Source organism: Ahaetulla prasina, chromosome 5 (assembly GCF_028640845.1).
Source record: "Ahaetulla prasina isolate Xishuangbanna chromosome 5, ASM2864084v1, whole genome shotgun sequence".
In the NCBI taxonomy this organism is placed as follows: domain Eukaryota; kingdom Metazoa; phylum Chordata; class Lepidosauria; order Squamata; family Colubridae; genus Ahaetulla; species Ahaetulla prasina.
Window position 1 is genome coordinate 117,358,193 of NC_080543.1, and position 13,567 is coordinate 117,371,759.

Consider the following 13,567-nt stretch of genomic DNA (forward strand, 5'->3'; position numbering starts at 1 on the left):
AGAATTTGTCTTTGGTGCATAAGCTCTCAGTGTACATAAAGAAATACATTCATAAAGAATAATAAGATATAGATATATCCTTCTCTAATGCCCTGTTGATTGTTGAACCATTCAACTAGCATTCAGTTTTTCACTGTTTTATTGCTGTGATATAGCACAATGTGTATATGTATACACATATACATTGCATATACTGTATTTATACATATGTGTGTGTGCACATGTGTCTGTGTGTGTCTGTGTATATACTCACCCACACATGTATTGTACGTATATAGGTATATGTCATATATACATATACGCCCCTGCCCCATTCATATAATGAAGGGGGTGGAGGCGTAATGGCTCAGTGGTTAAAAGCACTAAGCTTTTCAGCTGGACTGCTGACAGCCTAGGTTTGAGATCCGAGCTCTGCACAATGGGGTGAGCTCCTGCCCCTTGCTGCAGCTCTTGCCAACCTAGTAGTTTGAAAAATGTGGAAATGTTAGTAGATTAATAGGTACCACTTCACTGGGAAGGTAAAAGCATTCCATGCATCTTTGGCATATAGCCATGCTGGCCACATGACCACAAAAATTGTCACAACACTGGCTCTCTCAGCCAAGAAACAGAAATGAGCATCATGCCCTAGAGTTGAACACAACTGTCAGGGAAACCTTTACCTTTGTAACACAATGATTACAATTAGCAACCCATCCTCAACACCACATTCATAGAAAATGTTCCATATATCAACCCGTTTGTTTCAGTTTCAAATATTTTTTTTCTAAATCCACAAATATGAAATACACTTTCTTTTAAGTGTTTATCCACTTGTCAATAAGCAGTTGTCAATGAACATCTGATCCACACACCGTCTGCCCAATGCACTTTTCAAATTTTCTTCATTATCACATTTTGTACTCTTTCAATCAGAAGTCTACAAAATATTTTCTTAGGCACAATTAAATAGAGAAGTTATTCAATTATCTGTTAACAGATTTAGTGTTGAATTTTGAAAGATCACTTGTCCCCAACTTTACTGTGAATGGTTCAAAACGCCTTATTTCATGTGATGTTATATAAAAATCACAACGAAATGACACTCCAGAAATAAATGCTTTCTGATCTACATATTAGTTTCAGAAGTCAGAATTTTAAGGAATGTATGGACACTGAATGAATTCTGGATCAAGGCAAATAATTTCTCCATACTGTGATTCTCATTATTTTGTATAAATGACTTTAGACAAGACACTTTCAAATTAGGTATCAATTCTCTGTCCCTCCATTTGCAAGCTGGATCCAATTAATTGGTAATTGCAAGGCAAAGATAGTCAGAAGCCCCATACAACTTTAAAGAGAGAATAGTTCCTACCAAAATACACCAGGCAAAGGCAGCATTCATTATCTGAATGAACAAAGAACAAAGGTTTCTTTGGGATGTCCAATTCTGGATAATTTTGAACAAATGTGAATATGTGGATCCTCAGGAGAGCATTTGGAGATGATTGAAGTGGAAGTCGCCCAGGGGAAGGGCCTTCTCTGTGGGGGCTCCCACCCTCTGGAACGAACTCCCCCCAGGACTCCGTCAACTTCCGGACCTCCGAACCTTCCGTCGCGAGCTTAAAACACATCTTTTTATCTGTGCAGGACTGGACTAGATTTTAAATTTATAGGGGTTTTAAATTGGTTTTAATATTTATATTATTTTTTAAGAATTTGGCTTTTAGAATAAGTTTTTTAATGGTTATTTTAATTTGTACATAAATGTTTTTATCTGCCTGTGAACCGCCCTGAGTCCTTCGGGAGATTGGGCGGTATACAAATACGAATAAACTAAACTAACTAAACTAAGTCATCTGTACCATTTTATTGTTATTATTATTTTCTGATTTTAACTCTGCTATGCAACAGTTTGTAACTTGTTTGTAAATTATTGAGTCTGTCATCTGCACCTCCATAACTGTCTGGTTTGGCTCTGCAACCCAACAAGAAAAACACAGACTTCAATGGATAATGAACTGCAGAAAAAACAAGGACCTGTATACTGCATGAGTCAAAAAGAGGGCTGTGAAAATATCTACAGACCCCTCACATCCTGGACATAAACTGTTTCAACTCCTACCCTCAAAACGACGCTATAGAGCACTGCACACCAGAACAACTAGACACAATTTTTTCCCGAATGCCATCACTCTGCTTAACAACTAATTCCCACAACACTGTCAAATAACTTACTAAGACTAATAACTTACTATTATTCTTCTCTTCCTTACTAACATTTATCTCTTCCCACTTATTGCTATAACCATTTCGCTTCTATCTTTCAATTTATATTGTTTTTATTTGTTTCCTAGTACAATTTTTTTATTCTTGATGAATGTATTTTATTCTCCTTATGTACACTGAGAGCATATGCACCAAATACAAATTCCTTGTGTGTCAATCACACTTGGCCAATGTGATAAAGAATTCTATTCTATTCTATTTATTTATTTATTTATTTTTCAAATTTATATACCGCCCTATCTCCCTAAGGACTCAGGGCGGTTCACAGGCAGTTAAAATACATATAAATACAGATTAAAAACGACAATTAAAAAACTTATTCTATTGCCAAATTTAAAAATAGTATAAATAATAAAAAACCCTTAAAACCCATAACTTTAAAATCTAATCCAGTCCAGCGCAGATGAATAAGTGTGTTTTAAGCTCGCGACGAAAGGTTCGGAGGTCCGGAAGTTGACGAAGTCCTGGAGGGAGTTCGTTCCAGAGGGTGGGAGCCCCCACAGAGAAGGCCCTTCCCCTGGGTGTCGCCAGACGGCACTGCCTAGCCGACGGCACCCTGAGGGGTCCCTCTGTGAGAGCGCACGGGTCGGTGAGAGGTATTTGCAGCAGTAGGCGGTCCCGTAAATAGCCCGGCCCTATGCCATGGAGCGCTTTAAAGATTGTCACCAACACCTTGAAGCGCACCCGGAAGGCCACAGGTAGCCAGTGCAGTCTGCGCAGGATAGGTGTAACACGGGAGCCACGAGGGGCTCCCTCTATCACCCGCGCAGCCGCATTCTGGACTAACTGAAGCCTCCGGATGCCCCTCAAGGGGAGCCCCATGTAGAGAGCATTGCAGTAATCCAGGCGAGACGTCACGAGGGCGTGAGTGACCGTGCATAAGGCATCCCGGTCTAGAAAGGGGCGCAACTGGCGCACCAGGCGAACCTGGTGGAAAGCTCTCCTGGAGACGGCCGTCAAATGGTCTTCAAAAGACAGCCGTTCATCCAGGAGAACGCCCAGATTGCGCACCCTCTCCATCGGGGCCAGTGACTCGCCCCCAACAGTCAGCCGAGGACTCAGCTGACTGTACCGGGATGCCGGCATCCACAGCCACTCTGTCTTGGAAGGATTGAGCTTGAGCCTGTTTCTCCCCATCCAGACCCGTACGGCTTCCAAACACCGGGACAGCACTTCGATAGCTTCATTGGGGTGGCCCGGTGTGGAAAAGTACAGCTGGGTGTCATCAGCGTACAGCTGGTACCTCACACCGAAGCCACTGATTATCTCACCCAGCGGCTTCATATAGATGTTGAACAGAAGGCGAGAATCGACCCTGCAGCACCCCACAAGTGAGGCGCCCGGGCCGACCTCTGCCCCCCTGTCAACACCGTCTGCGACCGGTCGGAGAGATAGGAGGAGAACCACCGATAAACGGTGCCTCCCACTCCCAATCCCTCCAACCGGCGCAGCAGGATACCATGGTCGATGGTATCGAAAGCCGCTGAGAGGTCTAATAGGACCAGGACAGAGGAACAACCCCTATCCCTGGCCCTCCAGAGATCATCCACCAACGCGACCAAAGCCGTCTCCGTGCTGTAGCCGGGCCGGAAACCGGACTGGAACGGGTCTAGATAGACAGTTTCATCCAGGTGCAGGGGAAACTGATATGCCACCATACTCTCTACAACCTTCGCCGCGAAGCGAAGGTTGGAGACCGGACGATAATTACCTAAGACAGCCGGGTCCAGGGAGGGCTTCTTGAGGAGGGGCCTCACCACCGCCTCTTTCAAGGCGGCCGGAAAGACTCCCTCCAACAAGGAGGCACTCATAATCGCCTGGAGCCAGCCTCGTGTCACCTCCTGAGTGGCCAGCACCAGCCAGGAGGGGCACGGGTCCAGTAAACACGTGGTGGCATTCAGCCTACCCAACAACCTGTCCATGTCCTCGGGAGCCACAGGGTCAAACTCATCCCAGAAAATGTCACCAAGACCACCCTCAGACGCCTCATCTGAATCGTCGCAATTTTGGTCTAGACCAATTTTGGTCTGTTCTATTCTATTCTATTCTATTCTATTCTAATCACAAATCTAGACTGGAATATAAATAAATAATACTAATGTCAACAAGCAGATACAGCATGAATTGTTTGCTTAAAACTGGCACACCTTAAAAAAAAGTAGACCATGAACATGGTTGGTCTGTTGTTGGAGCATAAATTACAAAAACAGACTGAACTCAGATAAAATTTGAAATAGACAAAGTTCTCGGCCTGCATATGAATTCGGCTAGTGCTGATAATTTCTTCATTCTTGCTCCAGGTTGCTTTGAAATAGATGGTATGTGTATGAGATGCTTTTCTCTGCTTCCAGATATTCCTCTGCTTCCCTGTTTTCTGGCTCTTCAGAGATCTTCCCATGATCTGATTGAATGAATCTGCAATTCAAAGTCTCAGTTGCACAGGTCAGTATCCTGAAGCCATTTGACTACTGCAGCTATATCTGCAAGCATTTGCTAGGAAGATGGCTTTAATGAATATGAATGATGTCCTTTTGTAGCACGGAGATAAATATCATCATGTATTAAAGAATACACAAAAGTCCTCTTACGGCCAGTGTTAATATGAAGGCATCATGATTTGACTTTATGATGAGGCCAGCAGGAGGGAAGTCAATCTGTTCTTATCTACCAGGACTATGCAACATTTTGGGCTGAACGGGAAAAAAATGTGATTTAGAGTGCACTCAAGCATAGCTGCAACTATTTGCAGCTTCTTAAAACAAATGCATTTTTTTTCCCCTGGAAAGGTTCAGACAATGCTGAGCATTTCAAATGAACCAAGCAATCTATCTCTTCCTAAATTAATATGCCATTCAGAATGTTTCTGTTATCATTCAAATTGCGATTTTGAGGAGTTCTGATATATAATCATTTATCTCAAAAATTGCATACCGAAATAGATATCCTCGGAGCATACTATGTACAAAAATCCATAGAGGAAAAATACATACAAAAAGCTGTATTAGAAAAAAAAAGTTAATGCAAAAAAAATGAGAGATTTCACTCAGAAATGGATGCAAGAACAGAATAAAAAATATTATTGATTGAATATAGACAAAATGGAAATGAATTTGAATTTTAAAAGACTGGAAACAGACGTACTACATACATTCACAACTTTAAAGCACCTTTGGTATATCCCAATAAAAAGCATAATTGTATTTGAATTACAAAAAAAAAAATTTAAGATTTTACTAAGTTTGAAAACTTATAACACAAAATTCAAACATTTGGTGGGGCTTATTTAGAAACTGTTAGTGAAATATGATTCAAAAACTGGCCATGTCAATTTAATAATTTGATAATTGTGAATTGGGTGCAGAATTTAAACAATGGGAATATCAGCAGAAGACAAATATTACAGTTATACGGAATATCACTCTTAGAGAAACCTGGTACAAGATATGTGTAACATTGAAATATTATTCCAATGCTAATTGTTAAAATAGTTAACTCATTTCCCCCCAAACGTTGGAAATTTAATAATCAGATTGGATCATTATTTCACATTTGGTGGCAATATTCTAAACCCAGGAGTTTTTTCTTATTTTTATCTAGGTTTCATATACTATATTGTTATAGTATATGAACTATATACTATATGAACTATAGCATATATACTATACATATACTATTAACTATTGATTATATATTGATAATGTACTGAATTTTTGATTTGATAGAAGACACATTAATATGCAGCAATAATATAATTTAGATTTTTTTTAAAAAAAAGAAAAATCAGTCTTATGCTGCTTGTAAACTTCTTTTTTCTTTAGTTTATAGCAGGGGAATGAAACTGGAGGCCCAAAGGCCAAATGTGTGATGTGCAGGCCACACCTATCCCAGCTCCATGAATGGGAAAAATGTCATGAAACATCATGTGATGGCAACGAGATGTGGCAAGTTTGACACCCGTGGTTTATACTATTTTTTTTATTTTTTGTTTTCATTTTGCATGCCTTTTTGCAGGGGTGAAATCCAGCAGGTTCTAACAGGTTCTGAAGAACCAGTAGCGGAAATTTTGAGCTGTTCGGCGAACTGGCAAATGCCATCTCTGACTGGCCCCAGAGTGGGGGTGGGAATGGGGATTTTGCAGTATCCTTCCCATGGAGTGGGGTGGAATGGGGATTTTGCAGTATCCTTTCCCTGCCACGCCCACCAAGCCACATCACACCCACCAAGCCACGGCCACAGATGGTAGTAAAAAAATTTGGATTTCACCACTGCCTTTTTTGGTATTGTTTTCCCTCTTTGATCGTGTTTGCAAATATTTAGACATATACTATTATCTAAGAGAAGAAAATGAGCAACTAAAATATTGTGATGCCACACATCTAATATCAAACCTTTTGTTCAATTAATTAAAAAAGGGTAGATATTAAGTTTAATTAGAAATTTCTTCTTCAGTTTAAATAGATTCCTTCAACTGGTTCATTTTTATTGCAACTGGTTATTCATAGTCTCTCAAATAAAGAAAATGAAGCTTTTGGCATATAGATGCAAATGACATGCATATAGATGCATTTATTGTTAGACTAAACTGTCTATTGGCTTGGTAGAGTCTAGTTATGTGAAAATATTGTTTTGAGAATAGCTATACTATATCTTGTCAAGTTTAAGATCAGAAAGTAGTATTAAAGATTAAACTTTTTATGTTTCTGCATCTTAAATATCATTAAAATGCCTCCTGTGGAAAATTGGTAGTTTCCACATTTATTAAAGCAATGGAGGGCAGTACCTATTGAGAATGTTTAGTGACCATTTAATTCCTTGAAATACGCATTTATAGCAGTGGTGGGATTCAGCTGGTTCTGTCCTGATCACACAAACCAGTAGCAGCGACTTAGGGAGGCTCTTCTGTGTTTTGTTGTGCCCTGATGTAATGCGTGGCTACTGCGCATGCTCAGAAGGCTGTGCGCATGCGCAGAGGTGGTATGTGTAAGCAAAGCGAGCACGCAAGCATACTCACATTTGCGAACCGGTAGGGAAGGTAAATGAATCCCACCTCTGATGTATAGGCTTTGTTTTAATTTTAAATAGAAACCTAAACAGTAGAGACATTGTTTTTATGAACACTGCATTTTGTGACTACCTGGAATTGTAGGTTAGATCTATAATTAAATAAAATTGCTAGTCACTGAAATTCCAAAGGTGCTTTTTTAAAAGGCAACTGGACTTCCTTCGTTTTTCCTTGAAGACGTTTTGCTTCTTATCCAAGAAGCTTCAGCTGAACTGAAGAAACTTGGATGAGAAGTGAAAGGTCTTCAAGGAAAAACAAAGAACTGCTTTTTGAAAAAAACAACTTTGGGAGAACCATGACCTGGATAACCTGGATGACCAGATGGAAACTACTCAAGGAGAGAAGCAACCTGGAATTAAGGAGAAACTACCTAACTGTGAGAACAATTAACCAGTGGAATGACTTGGAATGACAGATGTTGTGTGTGCTTCATCACTGGAGGCTTCTAAGAAGAGGCTGGACAGCCACTTGTCTGGAATCATATAGAGTCTCCTGCTTGAGCAGTGGGTTGGACTAGAAGACCTCTTAAGTCAGTGATGGGTTGCTACTGGTTCACACCAGATTGGGCGAACCAGTAATAGCAGTGGCGGGATGTTCTGCACACCCATTTGGATGCTTCTGTGCATTCACAGAAGCCAGTGGTGGGATTCAGCCAGTTCGCACCTATTCGGGAGAACTGGTTGTTAACTTTCTAAGCAGTTTGGAGAACCGGTTGTTGGAAGAAATCTTATTTTATTTTATTTTCCACTTTACAGGGCTAATCCTGTAAGGAAGGCAGGAAGGAAACATTCTGGTGGTGTTTTCAGTCTAATCTTTATTGCCCTGCTTACAGAAACTGCCTCTCTGGTTAGCCCCTATTACATTGTAACAGCTAAGGCGAAGTGCCCATCGGTGTGAGTGACATTGAGTTGGCCACGCCCACATCATCACATGACCACCGAGCCACACCTACTCAGCTGGTCATTAGGGCAGAGAACCAGTTGTTAAATTATTTGAATCCTACCACTGACAGAAGCACAGCATGAGCGAGTACATGAGTATGCACGAGCAAACTGGTAGCGATGGGATTTGGAACCTGCCCCTGTCCTGAGTCCCTTCCAACTCTATTACTCTGTATTCTGCATTTCTCAAAACATTAAAAATATACCTTCAATAAAGGGATAACTGAGGACCCATCTGTTCCCACCAGAGGTGGGGCCAGAATCTTAAATAAGCTTATCCTGAGAGATGCGTATAATCTGTTATCTTCTGTGTTTTGTTGTGCTTCCTAATTTGGGGCTATTTTCATCAATGGGAACATTATGATTCTGCTTTTATTACCATATGAGCCATGGTGGCACAGTGCTTAGAGTGCAGTACTGCAGGCTATTTCTGCTGCCTCCCGGCTGCCTGCAGTTTGGCAGTTCAAATCTCACCAGGCTCAAGGTTGACTCAACCTTCCATCCTTCCGAGGTGGGTAAAATGAGGACCCAAATTGTTGGGGGCAAGATGCTGACTCTGTAAACTGTTTAGAGGGGGCTGTAAAGCACTATGAAGCGGTATATAAGTTTAAGTGCTATTGCTATACGTTTCCTAGAGCTACATTTTGACTGTTGGTGGCCAGGTAAATCAACAAAGAAAGAAAGAAATAGTCAGGTTGTCCAAGAGTGGAGAATGCTTTAAAAAGTCAAAATGGCAATTGACTATCCTGAGCCCTACTACTTTTAGCTGTATCAGGGGTGGGTTCCATTTACCTTCACTACCAGTTCTTAACAGGAGCACGCACGTTTGTTTCGCTCATGTGTGGAATGTCTGCACATGCACAGAAGCTTTTGCACATGCACATAGTGTCCATAAGGGATGTGGTGGCTTAGTGGGTAAGATGCTGAGCTTGTCGATCGAAAGGTTGGCAGTTCAGCGGTTCGAATCCCTAGTGCCACGTAGCAGAGTGAGCTCCCATTACTTGTCCCAGCTTCTGCCAACCTAGCCATTCAAAAGCACGTAAAAAATGAAAGTAGAAAAATAGGGACCACCTTTGGTGGGAAGGTAACAGTGTTCTGTGTGCCTTTGGCATTGAGTCATGCCGGCCACATGACCACGGAGATGTTTTTGGACAGCGCTGGCTCTTCAGCTGATGAGCACCGCACCCCCTAGAGTCGGAAACGACTAGCATGTATGTGCGAGGGGAACCTTTACCTTTATAGTGTCCATGATGATGTCCGGCCGAGTGGGCAGAGCCTCCTGTCGCCACTACTACCAGTTCGCAAGATCCAGACCAAACCAATAGCAACCCACCACTGGGCTTTATGTTGATATCGTACCCACTTACCAATGCTGGGGCTTCAGTCACATTATTGTAACCACTAAATTGGCTTTAATCTTTTTCTTATTTCCACTGCTGAGGATAACTATATAATAATATCATGAAACATTTTACTTCCTATTTTTCTCAGTATTTTTATCAATGCCAAAGTTTCTAGACAAATTGGTGTTAAATTCATAACAGAGACACAGCAGGAATAAATAGGTGATGTTACCTATTACTGTATTACTTAATCCATATAATTAATTGGCTGAACATGGCATTAGTGTAGGAGAAGCATTCTATTTGTATACAATATGTTCTACTTTTTAATACGTATCATGATTTAAAAAAGTAATGTTATTGACATAGGCCAAGACTACCAAAACTGTAAGTTAAGAAAATATCTATAAAATTTATGCCTTGACTGATTTCAGAAAAAATGTTCAATATATTTGTCAGTGCCAGCTGGTATTTTAGCTTAGTGTTTTAAATAGATTGGGCTTATCAGTAATATGTCATGAACTAAGCTTGAGAGAAATTGAAAACGTGGGTTATATGAAGAAGTGCTTGCTTTTAAGTAATTGTTCAAAGCTTGTTCTTTCAATTCTTTATTTCTAAAATGGAATAGTCCATAAAAAGAATTCATTTCAGAAGCCATTCCATCAATCACCAAATAATGGTTCAGGATGGCTCACATTTTTCTAAACTGCATGCAAAAGATTGGGACAAATCACAAGCTACTGATGAAGGAAAAAAAGTCTACTCTGACAGGTGAAACAAAGGGTGAAATATCAATCTTCCCTGCCTTTGGAATGAAAGATGGTATCCGATACTTTTAGAAAAGAAGGAGAAAGCAATCACTTGATGTTGCAATCTAAATATGTTTAATTGGCAGTAGGTCATGCATGATGTAATATCTTTAAAGCTAGATTTAAAGATCATTAATGTGTTGCTTTCAAACACTATATCGTTATGTTTCTTGTTGGTTGGTTGTTTATTTATTCAGTTTATATTCCACTTTTCTGGTCAGGTGGATCTTAAAGAGATGAACAAGATGGAGCTATAAGAACAACCATGATCCCAAAAAATAAGCACCTAAATACTACTTATACAAATGTCAATTCACCATTGAAAGCTTGTTGGAAAAGAGGTGTCTTTGCAAGTTTTGGTAAAAGCTGATGTTATTCTGCAGAACAGTGAACAATAATGATTCATTCAGGAGAAAGGGTACTATATTTGGTCTCTATAGTCTCTTTCCTTCAATAGAACAAGTTCCTGGTCTTTAAGAGGCAACCTTGGCCCTATCTGTCCCAAAGGTGCTTTTTCAAAAGGCAGCTGGGCTTTGTTTTTCCTTGAAGACATTTTGCTTTGCATTCAAGAAGCTTCTTCCGTTCTCCTTTGGTACACGGTGACCTGGATGATTGAGAATCTCCATAGACGCTTGGTCTTATCTGTACACTTCTATTCTTAAAGTATGTTTTTTTTCCCCCACAATTTGTACTCTCAAGTTGACATATACTCTTTCCCAGTGGTTAAATTCAATTTTTTTTTACTACCGGTTCTGTTGGCGTGGCTTGGTGGATATGGTGTGGCTTGGTGAGTGTGCTAGGGGAAGGATACTGCAAAATTCCCATTCCCTCCCCACTCCTGGGGCAAGGATATTGCAAAATCTCCATTACCACTCTGGGGCCAGCCAGAGGTGGTATTTGCCGGTTATCTCCGAACTACTCAAAATTTCCGCTACCAGTTCGCCAGAACCTGTTAGAACCTACTGGATTTCACCCCTGCTCCTTCCCTATAAATCTTGGGGGCTTTCTTTGGAGTTCAATCAGAGTTTCCAATAAAACTTGAAAATAAAGGGACCAATTTTGCTATCCAGATGTAAGTATACATTTTTTTTTTGTAGAGTACAGTATATAAAAGTAAACAGTAGAAGCTGCAAATTAAAAACATTTTCTAAGGAGTTCACAGGAATTTTAACTTCCAGGCCAATCTCCCTTTCAAAATGCAATAAAGCTCAGGGGTTTCAGCTCTCTCTCCTAGCTTTATGAGGAAAGTTCATGGAGTGTTCTCATAAATTATGATCCTGACATAGGTTTGGTATCCTTGGGAATGCAATTGCCTCAAACATGCAACTGCAAATAAGCTATTTGTCTATCAAATTGCTTTTGGCAGGAAGAATCAATATTTTGACAGTTGCCACTGCCCTTTATAACCCTAAAATTTTTGTGTGTGGTTGGATCCAAAAAGCAGAACTTGATTTTCAAACGTCATTCTGCTTAAGTTGAGAATTCAGTTATTCTGTTCCATTGATTTTGCCAGGATATTAAGCACATTAAACAGGACATTTGTGTTTGGCCATCTTCTTCCAGAAATGTCAGTAAAACTTGGACTTTGTCCTGAGTTCATTCTGTTAACATCGGAATTTAGTTGGTTACACCTTTTCCTTCCCATCAACTGTGTAGTCATCTGAAAGTGCTTTCTGCATTTTTCCTTTGGATAAGGACTGAGGGCACTGTGCAACAGAAATAATCTCTTGTTAGAAAACACTGGCCTCCTTCAGGGTTACAAGCACAACATTACTTATCTCTAGCTGAATATGCAGCTGTTTAATCGGATTTTTAAAATTAAAGCTGCAATCATTGAAAGGGAATCAGTCACAATGACATTGTTACAGATAATTAGAGGATCTTTCAGGGATTTAAAGGGAAAAAAATCCACAGAATTTTAGTTAGTGAGACAGGATAGTCTATGGATTTGTATCAGCCACTCTCTGGCACTTTCAGCCAAGGTGTCCTGAATTTGGTTCTACCATTATTATTATTATTATTCTTTTAGCACTTATACACACTATTGTTAAGACCTGCAAGGAATACCACTTTTTTTTTAACTAGGATCAGCAAGAAATTTCCCTTTCAGCCACATTGATAAATACTGTTTAACTGAAATAATTCAGTTAAAATTCTCACTCTGATTTGTTCTCATTTCTTCCCTTCCATTATCACATTGTCACATCAAATTAACTATGTAGTAGTGTGCTACTTTGGGCAACAGTTCCTATCCAATCTTGCCAAGGGGCTAATAGCCATCAATTGCTAGGGATAGTAATCCCAAATTAACAAACATTATGTCTGTTTAATTAAAGATTAACCATGTATGAAAGACAGAAAGGACACACAATAATCAGGGAGAAAAATGTAACACCATGGTAGCAACATGCAATAGAATAGGTACGGGCAAAATTTGATAAGGGGGCTGTTATGTATCTTTAAATATTTTGGGGGAAACAAGCACGTTGCTGATTGGTTGAAGCCGCCGGTTAAACAGTATATAAAGGGTTGTTTTTCCCCAGCTTGGTTGCTGGGTTCACCCTATATTAAAGAGCTGTTGTCACTACCCTGGTCTCCAGCCTCGTTACTTCCCGAACTTAACACTGGCGACGAGGATGGGATTTTGAGGCTAAGGAGCACCAGAACCGAGCTGAAGCACGGAAGAACCGAACCCAGCAAACACAGGGCAGAAAAGCGGAGATGGCCAGTTACACTCCGCCCGCACCGTTTGACCCAGCTAGAGAGAAATGGGGAACGTACATGACCCGTTTCGAAAGCTTTCTAGAAGCCAACGAACTGCAAGGAGTTCCAGACAACCGCAAAAGGGCATATTTCTTGAGCCACTGCGGTCCCGAGGTCATCGACATCGCGGAAGCCCTGGCAGAGCCAACGCCGGTACAATCGGTATCGTGGCAAACTCTGCAAACCCTGCTAAAAAACCATTTCGCGCCAACGCCGTCCAAATATGTGCGGCGTTTTGAATTTGGGGAGCGCCGACAGCTAGAAGGCGAATCCATCGGCGACTACATGGCCGCCCTGCGGAAAGCCTCCAAAGACTGTGGGTACCGAGACCTGGACGAGGTGCTGCTGGAGCAACTCATCAGGGGGGTCAGAGACATG